Below are 18,167 nucleotides of genomic sequence, written 5' to 3' on the forward strand. Positions count from 1 at the left end.
AGATCTCAGTTGGAGATTTCAGACGCGAAAAGAAAAGCGAATAGCGATGGTAAAATTGAAACCTTGGGCTAAGCCCACCGAATGATATCTTAACTCATCCTTGAACGGACCGTAATAGCTTATTACAATTAGTGATGAGTCCACTAAATTGGATTATATTACATTGCTAATTCCTTCCGACCAAACATGTTGATACATTTTGTTAAATAATTTCAAACCCTCAACTATTTCCATAAAATTTGTAATAGTAACATATTCGTTAAAAAGACTTCAAAAGAAAGAAGAAAAGACGGAATGTGAATAAAAAAATCATACTACTATATTTAAAAGGAAGGCTCTAAGGGTCTTATCTTTTGACACGTATACAAGTCTTTTTTTAACTAGGGCAAAACTCTTCTTTTTACTGAATCCCACATCATAAATAGAAAACCAATCCCACACATCTCTCAAGGCCTTTTAGGTAGACGAATGATCTCGATCCTTGAACTGGAGTTTTTCCTTAATGGAATAATAAAAACAAGGCAAGAATCCACCAAAACTTTACACATGTCGAACATGTAACATTAACGTTAGCACCTATCACTCCATTAAGACCCTCAAAACTTTACATATGTCGAACATGTGGCATTATCGTTAGGACCTGACACTCCATTACACCGCCACCTTCACGTTTCCTCCTTATACGTTGCATTAGCATACCCAAGTTAATGGAAAGGAAGAACTAAAGAAACCATACTCAAGAAGACACCTTCTAGTGGAAGAAAACAAAAGATCCTCATCAATGCTAGCCATGTTTATAGCAAAGTGTTCACTCAAAGGCTCAAACTCTTTCTTTCTTTCACTTAATCATCCTGCAAAGTCTCAGGAATATGCTTCACTACCACCTCGTCCAAACACTTAGAGGTAAGGTAACGAACCCATTGACTTAGTTCTTCACTTCTCTTTGGGCACTTTTTTATGGAGTTGGTTTGCAAGGAATTTCAGGTAAAAAATTATGCATATATATGAAGAAAAAGACCCGAAAAGCAATGAAGATGTCACGGAAGGAGCAAAGGTGAAAATAGAAGTAGTAACTAATAGAATGCGGAGACTGCCTGAAACAACGAAGAGAAGGCCAAAGAAGGAATGGAGAGGAAATTTTAGAAACTGCATACGAACTGAAAGACAATACAGAAGAAAAAAAACAAATGGTGTGAAGAAGATAAAACAATTCCAAAAGATTGTGGAAGTGAAACGCATACGAGGCTTTTGGGGTTTAATAGCTTTTATGCAATTGATCAGGACTGGATAAACATAAAATTATACATAACCGAGTATGATACGCTAGTAATACTGGGTTGTTTGTGATCGCATCAATAGCTCAATTAACATTTGCTACACATATCATATTTGATCATATTATATTTGCTTTTGAGCAGGTGAAAGGTACTATCTATGGCTTAGAGGATTATACAACGGAGGCAACAACTATTGATCCTCTAGAGACTGTGTTTTCTAAGAAAGGTTTCATTGTACTGTCAATGGTATCTTATGATCATCTTACACTACACCAAAACAGGCTTTTAGCGGCGCTTTTTTAGGCCTTTAGCGGTGCTTTGAAAAGCGCCACAACAGACGCCGCTAATGAATGCGCCGCTACTTTAGCGGCGTTTTTAGAAATAAACGCCGCTAAAGGTGTTGGTCTATAGCGGCGCTTCTAGCACAAACGGCGCTGAAGACTAACACCTTTAGCGGCGCTTTAGTGGAAGCGCCGCTAAAGACCTTGACCTTTAGCGGCGTTTGTGCTAGAAGCGTCGCTATAGATCAGGGTCTTTAGTGGCGTTTTTTTTTCAAACGTCGCAATAGACCCTGATCTTTAGCGGCGCTTTGACCACAAAACGCCACTAAAGAACCTAATCTTTAGCGGCGCTTTCCCCCAAAACGCCGCTAAAGACCATGATCTTTAGTGGCGCTTTTTCCACAAACGCCGCTAAAGACCCTTATCTTTAGCGGCACTTTGACCAAAAACGCCACTAAAGGCCAACACCTTTAGTGGCGTTTTTTTTAAAAACGCCACTAAATTTGGTAAATTTGTAAAATAAAATTTTTTATATTTTCAGCCCTCCTGTAAAAATAAATCAGAAGAAATCATATTTAAACCAGCCAAAAGTAATAAATCTATATATTAAACAAATAATAAATATCAATAAATAAAATAAAATTTGTATTATTCTTACAAAAATGTTAAAAGTTAAAATGATAATTAAAAGTCAAAATCGAAGTATATTTACACGATAGTCTAAGACGGCGGCTGTTGCCACTGCTGAAACATCTTCATCATGCTCTGAAGCTGCTGCTGGAGTTCATCGAACTTTTGACGCTGCTCTGCTTCCCTCGCTGCAGCCTCTGCTTCCCTCACTTTAGCCTCTGCTTCTCTAACTGCAGCCTATACTTCTCTAGCTGCCGCCTCTGCTTCTCTTGCTGCCTCATCTACTTTAAGCTGCTGCTGGAGTTCTTCATACTTTCGTTGAACCTCAGCTTCTCTCGCTGCTGCATCTGCTTTCAGTTGTAGCTGGAGTTCTTCATATCTTTTTGAACCTCAGCTTCTCCCGATGTTGCCTCCGCTTTAAGTTGTGTAATTTGCTCAATTGTTGTCGCTTGCATCTGAGCCATCTGGTCTCTTAACCTCTAAACTTCAGCTTCGGCTCGACTCTCCGAAGACATATATTGTTGCAAGCTAGATCCAAAATATTAGGATGGGTTAACAAAAGATCCTTGAAATCGAACCCGACCATACCTTTCAGGACCTAAAACTTCAGTGATAATCCGGTTATCAATGTCGTCAATATGAACAGAACTATCACTGGAAGCAATCGCTTCGTACTCCGCCTTTTTATCCTTTAATTTTTCCTAAAAAAATAAATCCTATAGTTAGGAACGCAATATATATTAAAAAAAACCCAATGCAACATAACTTAACAATATTTGCATTACAATAAATGAAATAAATCATAGAAAATAAACACTATAAATTATTAAAACAATTTAAATTGTATTAATTAAGCAAACGTACCATAATTTCTGCAGCTTCAGGAGTCATAGGGTTTCCATCTTTCTTCCTATGTGTAATGTCAAAAAGTTGAAGGCATCCAACTTTTTGACCGGACGACAGTTCCTACAATACAATAGTAAAAATATTAATGTAAGTAAGTAATAAAAATCTGCCAATATTAAAAAATTGAAAATACCTCTGCATGAGCTACACACGCAAAACTTTTCGACCCAGCTGTGTGAGTGAATTTTTGTTGCTGCCTACTTTTTTTTCCAACTTCTTCACGATCCTACATTATGAAATTATTAGTACGTTAATTAGGAAATACTATACACCAAAGTAATTACAAAATTTTATAAGTTACACATACCTCTCCTTTCTTCGAAGTCCAAAATCTAACGACCTCTTCCCACTGGTACCTCAGCATTCCCGGCGGGACATTTTGTAATCTCTCCTCGAGTGTTGTTTTTGTCTTAAAATAGTCTTTCTTTAAAGTGCTCTTATGGTCTCTCCATCTTTTTCCCAATGCCTTCTTTACATAAGCATCGGAGACCTCTAGAGCAAATCTCACCTACAAAAAACACAACTTAAGAAAGTAAATGTAAACGAAACTTAAACCCAAGTATTATAAATGACATACACGTTTTGTTACCTTAATGTTATCGAGAGCTTGGTTCTTGTTACTCTCGGGCACTTTATGCCATGACTCGAAGTTAATTGGCAACATATTTGCATTCCGTGCTAGAATGCCCATGTATCCTGCTAAAAGGCGAGCTTTTGATCCAACAGGCTGACCGAAGCTATTACTGGATACTTGGACACGCTCGACTGGATCTAGGTCGTATAAATCGCTCAGTACCGTACGTCCGCGACCTCTCCGCGTCCGACCAGTTTCATCTGAAAAATAAAAGTATTGTAATATACGAAATTTAAAAAAAAACAAACAAGAAGTCAACACACATGTAAATTAAATGTTAAATTACTTTGAACTTCTATAGGTTCCTCAGGTGTAACTGGAACATTCGAAGATCCAATAGCAGTCTGTTGTTCAGTGCTGTTTGTTTCCGCTGAGTTTGGAGTACCTTGAACAATGCGGTGCGATCGCACTTTTCTTCTAGGCATTTTATCTGCAATACAAATAAATTAGCTGAAAACTTAGTATACAATTACAACAATAATATCACATATAAAATAGTTGAAATGTCATCATTCGTAGATGTAATTAGATAATCGTAAAAGCTTACTACATTATAATTCGTAAATCTCTTCATCCGTATCCTGGCGGACCCATTGAAATTGTGTACTAGTACTAGGGATGTTTTCGTTTAAGTTCTGTTCTGGAAATGGCAAAGTTTGTGTTCTGTCGTCAATGTCATCTCTACTTCCACTGCCCATGTCAAACAAGTCTCTAGGGATGTTACGGAGTACAATGTACCAACCCTCATCAGTTGGGTCTTTTGAGTAAAAAACTTGTTTGACTTGAGAAGAAAATACATACGGCTCATCAATCAATTATTGTCCTGTGTGAATCAATCAAGCAAAGTTTACCATTGTGAAACCAAATTGATCTTGCTTGATTCCACGTGCAGTATTAACATCGGCCCAATCACCTCGAAATAAGACAACTTTCCATTTGCCGTAGTAATCCAACTCAATTATGTCAGTAAGAAGTCCAAAATATTCCACATTTCCCTCGACAGGATTATTGTCCCTAGCACTAGCATAACTTGTAATTGAGGAATTAACCACTATTCCACAATTTTGCGTTCTCCTCAATCTCTCGCGATATTTTGTATGAAATCTGAATCCGTTTATGAGGAACGCACTATATCTTTTAACCACCCGATTTGGACCTTGGGAAAGCCATTTAACTTCGTCGGTGACGTTTTACCCACTCCAAACCTATTGAATGGAAAGTAAACTGAGTAATTAAAAATGTTTTGAGTAAATATTATTATTTGTCGGTGAAAGCTCTAATTACATACCGTTTGGCTTAACCATTCATGAAAAGATTCTGTAAACAACTTATTGATATCTCGATGTTGTGTTCTTCGGGAGCGTGAACGAGATCTCAATATTTTTTTGTACCCACTGAGTTAAAAATATGTTCACTTTGTTAGACTATAAACAATTTTTAAATGATGAATGTTTATCAAATTTCTAGAACTTACTTGCGTAAAGGTTTGATTGATTCGTGGTGAAATAGAACATATCGATGTACTTGAACCCACGATAAATCATCTAATTATGCAATTTCAACTTTATCATTGGTTCTCCAAAACTTTGGAACAAATAAGTCTCGGCAAAGTTATGATCCGTGAGTCCAGCATTTCTATTTGGTCTGTTCAACCTTGTTTCAACATCTTCCAAATATCTTGAACAGAAGGTCATACACTCCTCTGCCAAGTAGCCTTCAGCAATCGATCCTTCTGGATAACGCTTGTTGCGGCAATAAGAATTTAATTTGGATAGGAACCTAAACACGATATACAACATTATCAAAAGTTGTAACTAAAGGCATATAGGTGAATGGAGGAAAATTTTAAAAATTGTAATTAATACATTTCTATGGGATACATCCATCGATAGAAAACGGGTCTGCCAAGAATTGCTTCATGCGGGAGATGGATTATCAAGTGAACCATAATAGTAAAGAAGGAAGGTGGGAAGATTTTCTCCATGTTGCATAAAGTTAAAGCGGCTCGATCTTGTACCTTCTGAAGTTCTTGAACATCCAAAACTTTGCCACAAATGACTTTCATTATATTGGATAGTTCAATTATACAAGACATCATCTTCTTCGAAATACAACATCGTAGAGCAACTGGCAGTAAATCTTGCATTAAGATGTGATAGTCATGTGATTTTAGCGAATATAGTCTTCGATCTTTAACACTAACACATCGAGATATATTAGATGCATACACATCTGGAACCTTTATATCCTTCAACACCATGCAGAACACTTCTTTCTCTGTCTTCGACATTGAGAAAATAGAAGGCGGCAACTGATATTTACCATTCGAAAGTGGATTCGGATGAAGATCAGGTCGAATTCCCATCTGAACTAAATCAAGTCGACTCTGAAGATTGTCTTTTGATTTTCCGTCTACATTCAAAATTGTACAGACAATATTCTCGCAAACATTTTTCTCAATGTGCATAACATCAAGATTGTGTCGTAAAAGGTGGTGCTCCCAATAAGGCAACTCAAAAAAAATACTTCTTTTTTTCCACAAGTCCGCCTCATTAGGATCATCCTCTTCATCGGAGTTATCATCAGCTTCATCATTTGATCTTTTATTTCTTTGCGTGTTTGCCGGTTGATTCATCTTCCCATAACTGAAATTCATATCTTCCAACATTAACAAGATTTCAGATCCACTTGTCTGCGAAGGAGCTTCTCTAAACTCTTCAGTACCGTCAAGTGTCGAACTCTGATATCTAAATCTATGATTTTCTGGTAACCACCGACGATGCCCCATGTAAGAGAACTTCTTCCCATTGTATAACCATTACGAACATGTTTATGCAGCACAACAAGGGCACGCATAACGACCCTTGGTACTCCAACCGGATAAATTGGCATAAGCAGGGAAGTCATTAATGGTCCACATCAAAGCTGCATGTAAATTAAAGTTCTCCTTTCTCAGCACATCGTATGTCTCGACACCAGCCCATAATTGTTTTAACTCTTCAATAAGTGGCTGTAAATAAATGTCGATATCATTCCCGGGCCCTTTCTCTCCAGGGATAATCATAGATAAGATAAGGGAAGATTGCTTCATGCAAATCCACGGAGACAGATTGTAAGGAACAAGCACTGCTGGCCAAGTACTGTATGCAGTACTCATGATCTTGTAAGGATTAAATCCATCAGATGCTAGGCCAAGCCTCACACTCCTGGGATCGCTTGCAAAGCTTGGAAATTTATTGTCAAATGATTTGCAAGCTAAAGAATCTACCATATGCCTTAATAGTCCATCATCGGTTCGTCCTTCATGGTGCCACGTCATTGACTCCGCTGTCTTCGACGACATGAAAAGCCTTTGAAGCCTTGGTATCAGCGGAAAATACCGCAAAATCTTGATCGGCTTCTTTCTTGGTTGTGCATCATTTTCATCGTCGTTCCCATCTTTTGTGTTTCTATTTATCCAACGGGATTCACCGCATACATGACAGCACTGTTGGTTTCTCCGATCGCCCCAGTACAACATGCAATCATTCGGGCAACTATGGATTTTGTTGTACCCAAGACCTAAGTCTTTTATCATTTTCTTCATATCTTTGCATGACTGAGGGATTTTTGCAAACGGAAACATTTCTCTCAAAAACTCTAACAGCATTGTCAATGAGTTCCCGGTCCACCCTCCCAAACATTTTAACTGGAAAAGACGAATGCAGAAAGACATTTTTGAAAATTTCGATCCCTCATATAGTTCTGAGTTCATCTCATTAAGTAGCGCGTAGAACTTTGCCGCTTCTCCATTTGGCTCTTCATGATGTACACTTCCTCCGGGTTCAGTAAAAGCATTTCCACCGAGATTATAATCATCAGATGGCACAAAGTCGGGTGGGAACGACTGTAAACCATGACTGTGAATATTAAATGCTTCCCGCAACATCCCTTCCATGTCATCCCCTCTAACAGACTGATGGTAAGCAGTACTATCATAAGATACATCCATCCTTAAAGAGGAAGTACTAGGCGGGCATTCTCCATGAAAAAATCATTGTTTATAACCACGAACAAACCCATCAACAATTAGATGCTCGTATACAACTTCACGATAATGTCAGTTTATGTTGACGCACTTCTTACACGGGCAAAGAATCATGTTCTCTTGGCTTGCATATTGAAATGCAAAATTTAGAAATATTTGTACTCCATTTCGATAACCGTCGCTTACCCTTGACAAATTCATCCAAGACCGGTCCATTTCTTATTTCTTGAAGCCTAATCTTGACAATAAATTGCACGGGTTTAGGATTTAGGAATAAGTATAATTAAGCTATGTAAGTTATGTATTATGTAAGTTATTTATTATGAAAACTATGTAAGTTGTGTATTATGAAAATTATGCTATGTAAGTTATATAAGTCATATAAGTTATGTATTATGTAAGTTATGTAAGTTATTTATTATGCAAATTGTTAAAATGTTATGTAAGTTATGTATAATATTAATTAACTAAGTTATGTAATTTATGTATAATATTAATGTAAGTTATGTATAATATTAATTAAGTTATGTAATTTATGTATAATATTAATGTAAGTTATGTATAATATTAATTAATTAAGTTATGTAATTTATGTATAATATCACATCACCCCATCTTTAAAAAGAAATAAGTCACAGCAAATTATGTAAGGTAACATATAAGTTTATGTAAGTTATGAATGTAAGTTATGTATTATGTAAGTTATTTAAATTATTTAAGTTGTGTATTATATAAGTCATGTAGGCTATGTGTTATGTATGTAAATTATGATTTATAAACGCTTTAAATTTTTCAAATATATCAATATAATTTTAATTAATATATTAAAATTGTATATAAATATATATATCAAAGATGTTTTAAAATATAACTTTGAAAACATTTCATTTAAAATATAATTTTGTAGATTTAATCTCCGGAAAATTCAAAGATCGTTACGATATGATGTATATTTTGTAGCTTTTATTAATTCAAACAACAAATTATGTTAGTAAAAAAAATTGACTTCGAATTACAAGATATAATTAATTTGTTTATATTTATCGCGATATTTTTGTTACTAAAGAAATAATACTTTGAATTGTCATTACAGAATAAATATATTTCGAAAAAGTATATTTTTATTTTAATAGAAAATATAAATAAATATACAAATTTATTTGTATGTAAAAGATTATTAATCATTAACGAATTCCCATTATGTAAGTTAAGATCGATAATTAATCATTAATTTTCCAGTAAAATTTATAATGGCAACACATAATATTGGAAATCGATGATTTATAAACGCTAAACCGATAAAATGATTCGCCCATCATTGGACACGCACTCAAATATATAAAGTTGTTTAAGAGTTGTATTCCGAATTTTAATAGTTTAAAACAATTTCCTTTGCCGAATATCTTGAGCAGAAAATTTAAACATCAAATAATATGTAATAAGTTGCAAAGTAAAATGCAAATTTAGCTAAAATGGTAATTAAAACTCCCATCTAAAAATGAAAAATAATAATTAAACTATACAACTAAAATATAATGACATATAAAAATTTAACAATTTGACTTTTTTTTATAAGAAACCTAAATGGAGAAAAATAGGAATAAATACCTTAAATCCACTCAATTCCGAAGCAAATCCTGGCAAAAAAAAGACAGAAATACATTAGTACGTACCGAAAAACATAAGTAATTAAAGCCAAAAAAATTAAAAAAATAGGAGTTTATACTCACAAAGTTAGCTAAACTAAAAAAACTAAAATTGAACATATATATGAAAATATATATGAATATATGTTGAAACATGACAGTGAATTAGATGATATTAGAGGTTTAAAATTGAACATATATAACTGTACCCAAACTAACATGTTCCCAAAATTGAACATATATATATGTTCCCAAAATAACATGACAGAAAAACAATCCATTAAATCCATCAAACTAACAGCAATAGTCTACCTACTTGTCTAATAATTACCCAAAACTTCAGTGATGATTCCTACATTGATACTACATTATAATCACATCACCCCATCTTTAAAAAGAAATAAGTCACAGCAAACAGCAAATTATTTGGCAATTGGGTGATGAGAAATCATTAGTGGGTTAAAACACTAAAATATAATTCACACCAAAGAAATAAAACACGTCAAATTCACACCAAAATCTAACCATCATATTCTTCACCTGAAATCATTAGTGGGTTAAAACCATTCTAATTAAATCTGGAAAAGAAAACGGAGGCAATTGGGTGATGAGAAATAATTAATTTGGCAGTTTGTAGCCTTTTATAAACCAAAAACACAAATTGAGTTTTGGCAGAAAGAATTGTGAAGATCCTTGTAAATCAAAGTCTAAAACTTGTTAATCACTCTATTATTCTCCTTCACTCTTATACTTATTTCTCTAGCTATTGAGAATGCATGTCTCATTCATGTCTTCGACAATGTTTTCAATACAACATGGACAGATTCAATTAAAGCCATCGACACCATTGCCTTACCTTTGCCTTGCCTTGTTCTTGTTCTTGCCTTGTTCCAGTTCAAACAAATTCCCCTTTTTTATTCTGCAAAAGAAAAAGAATGGATGACGAAGACATGAGTAAAATTCCCCTTAAATTCAAACACAGTTCCAAGACGACAAACGGCTTACCTATTCCCCATCATCTAATGATTCCCCACAAATTATGTTGTTTAATCGAAACCCTAAAACCCCAAATAACTTAGACTAACCTAAAACCCCAAAAATTTAATCGAAAAAGAACAGAAACGGCTTACCTATTCAATCGACAAATCTCGCAGCTGTGCCCACCGTCTTTCAAGATCGACTCCGACCACCTTTCTTCCCTTTCTATTTTTCGTGATAAGTTTTTACACACTTCTTTCTGTAATTTCGACACTTAGAAAATTTCGAAACCTAATCTCTGCAATTTTGTTAAGGGTTGCTGTAACTGGAGGACGGAGGCAGAGATGTAAGTGAATTTTGTTAAGGGTTGATGTAAGTGAATTTGTCCGCTGACGAAACGGCGCCGTTTAAGTTAAGTTATGTAAGTTTTGCGGCGCTTCCCTATAAAACGCCACAACAGAATCTGATTCCCTAATTCACGGAACGACGCCGTATATTACAATAATTGTGGCGTTTTTGACTAAAACGTCGGTAAAGGATACCTTTTGCGGCGTTTTTATATAGAAACGCCGCTAAAACTCTCATTTTCTTTTTGTTTATTTAACAAATAAATAATTACTAACTTATTTATTTGTTTATTTATTTATACCAATTTTATTTTGGTCCTATATTTACAAATTAAATAATTAATAACTATATATATATCCATATATATTCATATATATCCATATATAAGTAAAAATATATCAAATGGACGTTAATTTGGGTTAAATGTTTTGCCAGTTATAACTATTATTAGTTATATTGTATCATTTAACAAGTCTCAAATTATAAATTAACCTTGTAATCTTCATATTAACCATTCAATTTATGTAGCTACGTACATGCATAAAGTGATCACCTACCTATTATACTCAAAACTTATCTTAATATTAAATTTATTCTGGATATATATTTTACAAATATATAAGAACATATATATTTACCTCCAAAATTAATCAATCTAATATTAACCTATTAAGAAACCCTAAACCCTGGCCAAACCCCTAAAATATCTGTAACCCTCACTAAACCCTAAACCCTAATTAACCCTGTCCTTAACCCCTAAATTTACGTCTGTAACCCCTAAAGCATAACCTAGCCCCTAAACCCTAAACCATAAATACCAAACCTTAAATTCATATATACCGGCCCGTACTCCTTAGAATACCATGCATCGACCAAAATATTCCCTAAATATTCTTTAATAAAAAAAATATATAGTAAAAATCTATTAAAATATAATAACTTATATATATAGTTAAAAATATTGTATAAAGTTGAAATAAGGAAGCAATATTATCTTTATGACAAATTTTTGTATGAAGCTTCGAATGTCCTCTTAACAAATGGATGAAATTTGTTATAATAAACTTGGTACAACAAATTTTGTCTCTAAGTTAATAAAAAACAATTTTTTATTATTAAATTTGGTATAGAAAATGCATTTTTTTCGATAATAAGTTCATAAAGGATGAGGACAATGGCCTTTAAAGAAACGGCGCCGTTTAAATTAATTATAGGTCACATTTGCGGCGTTTTGGGTAAAAACGTCGCTATTGCATGCCTTTTGCGGCGCTACGGGAAAAAACGCCACTAAATTTTCAATTACAGAAAGAAACGGTGATGTTTTCACAAAATTGTAGACATATTTGCGGCGTTTTCCCTTAAAACGCCACTAATAGAGTACATCATTCAACTGAAACGACGCCGTTCTGACACAGTTTCAAGAATATTAGCGGCGCTTCCCTATAAAACGCCACAATAGAATCTGATTCCCTAATTCACAGAACGACACCGTATATTGTAATATTTGTGGCGTTTTTGACTAAAACGCCGCTAATGGCTATTTTATATATATATTAATTATAATATAAACTATACACTAAACTTCAATATATTAAATTTCATCTAACTGGATTTATTTTACAAATATATTAGAACATATATATATTTACCGTAAAAATTAATCAATCTAATATTAACCTCTTATTAAGAAACCCTATCATGACCGTCTAAACCCCCTGACCATTGAAATATGGTACGTAGCAAATTATCTTTATGACAATAATTTTCGTTTGGATCGATCTAAATATAAGTTTTACCATTTTTGAACTTAAGTATCGATATTTTTGCATCTGCTATTGCTATAGCCATATATATCAAAAAAATCAAATGGTTAGGGTTATAAATGTTTTTAAATATACAAGATATTGTATCATTTAACAAGTCTCAAATTAACCAATCAATAGACATGCATAAATCCATCATGATGATCTACCTATTATATTAATATTCAATATATTAAATTTATTCTGGATCTATATTTACAAATATATAAGAACATATATATTTACCATAAAAAATAATCAAAAACTAATATTAATCTAAATTAAACCCTAACATGACCGTTGAAACCCTAAACCTCCAACCCCTAAACCTCCAACCCCTAAATTAACCTTAAATCCCAAACCTTAAATCTATACCCAGTCCTCCTTAAAAGACCGTCCATAAAAAAAATTCCATAAATATTTAATATATATAATCATAAAATATAGTCAAAATCGATTAAACAATAATTAATTGTTAAAATATATTTTGTTTAAACTGGTGTTTTATAATTCCTTTCATTTATTTAGTCGAACATGAGTACTACCAAAATTTATTACTCTTATAAAAGTTAATTCTATTTTTAATTTATTCTTTGCAATACAAAAATTTAAGTTTTATTATATTTTATTTTATTCATAATTTAATATATTTTCTCTCGTAAAGTAGTTTAAATCAACTATGATTGAAAATTAATAATAAATAGTTAGTTGTTATATATATATACGACTTCTATTTAATAAAAACTTTTTGTATTAATCAATATTATTTGTTAATTATAATTTATATGTAAATTGTACCACGACTATATAATAAATAGAACAAAATATTAATTATTTCAACTTATAAGATTTTTGTTACTATTAGCGGCGCTTCGGAAAAAACGCCGCTAAAGGTAGCATTAGCGGCGCTTACATATAAAACGCCGCTAAAGGCCAGGGTATTAGTGGCGCTCAGATAAAAACGCCACTAAAAACACGAACTTTAGCGGCACTTAGAAAAAAATGCCGCTAAAGAACAGAGAATTAGTGGCGCTCAGACAATAACGCCACTAATGATACGAGCATTAGCGGCGCTTAGACAAAAACGCCGCTAAAGGCCAGAACATTAGTGGCGCTCAGATAAAAACGCCGCTAAAGATCGGATAATTAGCGGCGCTAAAGTAAAAACGCCGCTAAAGGTTTAAAAATCGCAAAAAACGACGTCGTTGGTCTTAAGTTTTTTGTGGCGCTTTATATAAAACGCTGCTAATTCCTATTTTTGGTGGCGCTTCTTGGAAATCGCCGCTGATGGTCTACCTTTAGCGGCGCTTTGACTAAATCGCCGCTAATGCTCGATTTTTTGTGGCACTTTTGTTCCAAACGCCGCTAAAAGTGCCGCTAAAGGCATATTCTGGTGTAGTGTTAGTTATGGCATCTCGTTACACAATGCTTAAGAATAAAATTCACACAAACGTTGTTCATAACTCCACAAGACAAAGATTACTTTGCCGAACTCTATTCCAGGTAATGGCATCAGTTTACAGGCTTCAACATCTACCTTACATCATGTATTACAAAATTTGATATGATTATTCCTTTCTATGCCTTATGTTTGTATTTGCTTTATTATCCTCAGATAATCATGCAATTACGATGACCCACTCTTTTATCTTCATATACTATACCTCATGCTTCTTTTTTTAAATTCGTTTCTATTTTTTTAAAATGATTTTTAAAATTTGATTCAAAAGGTGTTTAAACCACGGAGTAATAATAACAAATAATATAATAGATGAAAGCTGAGCGAAGTATGGCAGGAAAAAGAAGGCACAAACTTGACCGAAGGCTAATTGGGTCCATAACTTTAATACCCAATCAAAGCAAATGGGCAGCTCAATGCCTCTTAACTAAAATAATAATAATTTGCTATTGCTCCCCATGTTTAATAAAGCATGATATGCATTAATTAAATCAAATGCCTGGAAACATATTATGATTTAAAATTTTAATTATATTATAAATTTAGATTATATTTAAGATTTTGATTAAATTGGTGTTATCTTATAACTTTTATTTTTATTATTTCAAGTATTTTTCTCGTAATGGATTTTGAACTTAAAATATTATAATTTTTAACATCTTAACTTTTATTATTAGTTGAGTTATCTTATTAGTCACGTTTTTATTTTGGTCAATTTAATTTTTATTTTTTTTAATTTGATCATTAACGTTAAAGAAATTGATCAAATTGGTCATTGTTAAATTTTTTTTCTTTTTTTTCCATTAATTTTTTTGTTTTCCTCTCTTTTTCTTCTCCTTTCTAATTTAAGAATTTTAATCACCGACATCCCTTAAAGATGTCATGGCTGCCTCCGTCAAATCATCACTGATAAGCGCAAAAGTAATGGGATAAGGATATCAAAGTACAGAAATTTTGAAGCTTTGAGATCAACTTCATAATTTTTTAGGTTTTTTTTTTGAGAAATTTGATCTTGTAAAATTGAAACGAGGCTTTTGGCTTTATTTTGGTGGATTTGGTTTGATAGTTTTGATGTCGAAGAAGACGTTGGACAATTACAACATCGATAGTGAGAAGCAACGATTGTGGGTAAAGAGAAGGAAACAAGGAAAATGAGAAAAAAGAAGCATCTCTCAGCATTGTTCATTGACAGGATATCTCTCATCAGCAATGGTTTGATGGAGGAAGCAACAACATCTTCCAGGGAAGGGAGGTGAAGGTTAGGGTTTTTAAGTTAGAAGGGAGTCGATATAAAAATTATAATTAAAAATTAAAAAAAGAAAAGAAAATGAGAGCATTCCGATAGTTTTAACGGAAAAATGAACAAGTTGATTAATTTCTTTATCAACAGTGATCAAATTATAAAAATTAAGGTGACTAAAATAAGAACAACTTAATTTTAGCCACCTCAAAGTAACAAACGGGTAGTTTATCCTTAATTATTTCAATCAAAATATTTTATTGTTATATCATTTTTTTTAAAAGGATAACGTTATTTTTTTTACTCACGCGTGGATCATAATTTAATATGTTATATGATAATTAATTATATTTAAGAAATTCAATCTAAGCATTTTTTTTAAAATGTATAATCAAAACTTACCTGATAATGAGAGATATCTAAGGATCAAACTATGGCCCAAAAAAAAACATGACTTGCAAATCTGACTAACCAAATTTTGGGATACCTTAACTTTATTAATTAATTCATTAAAAGATAAAAGCACAACCATGTGCACAATGTATTAATATGAATTTAAAATAATCTTATAAACTAAAATTTCATAGTTAGGTACTTGAAGGTTTTTTTTTTAATTAAAGTAAATATTTGAAGTTTTATTCTCTTTATCATTTTAAGTACCAATAGTCAACTATCATCAAAACATATCCCTCTTTCTTTCCCTTCCTTCATCAAAAACCTCATAAAACCAAACCTATCATGGCTTCAAAATGGATAAAATGAGGGTTGTCTTTTTTCTTTCTATTTTGAGTTTTTAGTGTAGAGAAGATGAAAATGAAAGGAGAGAGATTTAGAGATGGTATTTTTTAAATTTATTTTTTATTGAATTTTAATTTTAAATATTTTTATTTAATTAAAAATTACACTTGTCATAACTTAATTGTGTGGAGTTTTTCTTCCATGAGTGTTAACTGTTGTTACTTAAAATGATAACAAAATAAAATTTTTGGTACTTCCTTTGACAAAAAAAAAAATCTTCAACTACCTAAATAAAAAAGGTTGCATATAAAAAGAATCTTTGATATTATGAATGGAGCGACAAAATTTCAAAACATAAATAAACTTAGCAAGTTGAAATATTCATATTTTTATCTCTAACTTTCTTTCTATTTCAACTTGGACTTTAAATTAATTAAGATTTATTATTATAAATAGAATTCAACAAATGGGGGTTATTCTCATTGGTAAATTTAAAGTGTCTAAAACATAATAGAGTATTAAAGAACTGATTTTTCGAAGAGAAAATTTCTAAGTCATAATCGAATAACAATACCACCAAAAAAAAGAGATGAAAGATCATTTTAATTAACAATAAGGTAAAATTGTAATATTCATTAATCACTTCACACATTTATTTAGTTTATAATACATGTTATATTAAATTTGTTCCTAAAGTTGTATCGGCTTCAACTAAGGTAAGATATTTTATATTGTTGAAAAAGATAATATATTTTTAAAATTTTTATTTTCAAGTTTTTAATGTTCACATATTTTTATATTTCAATTTTTTATAATAAAAAAAAAAACCAAAATCATTCTTGACAACTTTGTAATAGATGTCGTCATGCGTCTTTCTTTGACTATGGTCTGTTATTTTGGACAAACATTATTGGTCCCTAACTCTCCGTGGCCCTACACATTCCCCTTATCATCAATTCTCTTTCTCCCTTCATGCATACGCTATACTGACATAATCAATCTAAATAGATAATTCACAATTCTACTTTTCTTTAAACAAAGATAAAATACCACTTAAATCTGATTTGATTTTTATATGGTGATTAAAAAATAATTGTTAAAATTTATCCTTTTTTTTAAATAAACTCACAAAATATTTTTTATTTGCACCAAATAAATTACGGAATAAATCAATAAAATAGTTTTAAGAGGTTTTCTTCACATATTATAAACTTACAGAACTTTAAAAAATATATCATAATATTATATTATTTCATCATCGTTGACGAATACAAGGGTGGCAGGTGGGGGTCACTGCCCCTTAGCTTTTTAGAAATTTATATAATACTCTTTTAAGATAAACTTTATTACATTAAACCTTTTAAAAGTTTAAATTCTACTCTCAAACCCTTAAAAAAAACTAATTCCTTATAAAATAATTTCTTTTAGAAGTTACAATAAAAAAATAAATCATCAACTTTTAATATATATATATATCAATTAAAAAATGTTTACCCATAAAATTGAAAAAAAAATAGCCTATAACAAATGAAAAAAGAAAAAAAGTAGTGAAAGAAAGCAATTAACAAATTATAAGAGAAAGAAGAAGATATTATCATAAAAAAGGAAGAAGAATAAGAAAAAAAATTCAAGGTATTTTTTAAATATTTTGACTTACTTTCTTTATTTCTTTTACAGTTCTATACTTCTATATTATCTATAAGTACCTAAAAGAAACTCAAATTTTAGGATTTAGGGTTTATAATTTTATTTATTTTATTTTGATATGTTTTAGCTTAATTTTTTATATATGAACATCTAAAGTATTTCTTAATTTTTTACTAGATATATATAATAACATTTTATATTTTTTAATTAAATAATCATTGTTTCCACTAAAGATGAATGATTGCACTGCAATTAGCTATTTAGCTATATAATTTTTAATTATAGTATTTAAATAATATATACTTTAATTATTGAATGATTATACATGAAAATTAATAGTAAAAAAATAGTAAACATTGCTAATATAAGTAGTCGTATTTCTAGATTTGCTACTGCTCATCATCAATTAATATAGTCTTTGATCACTTTCCAATAACATTATTATTTTAATATGATTCAATAACGCCTCTTCGAAAAATCAAGGCTTTAATTCTTAATTCTTTTTTATATAATTTCTAGCTTATTAATGTTATAAATCTCCAATTTTTTACTAA

General features: G+C 31.6%; 1 long non-coding RNA gene across 1 annotated transcript; it reads left to right on the forward strand.

The window, feature by feature from the left end:
- The first annotated feature begins 722 nt into the window (after positions 1–722).
- On the forward strand, positions 723–1,529 carry LOC121224667 (uncharacterized). Its single transcript, XR_005922355.1, has 3 exons — positions 723–903; positions 985–1,313; positions 1,419–1,529. It is a non-coding gene; the product is annotated as an uncharacterized lncRNA (long non-coding RNA).
- Positions 1,530–18,167: the final 16,638 nt, after the last annotated feature.

This window comes from Gossypium hirsutum, chromosome D12, assembly GCF_007990345.1.
Source record: "Gossypium hirsutum isolate 1008001.06 chromosome D12, Gossypium_hirsutum_v2.1, whole genome shotgun sequence".
NCBI lineage: Eukaryota > Viridiplantae > Streptophyta > Magnoliopsida > Malvales > Malvaceae > Gossypium > Gossypium hirsutum.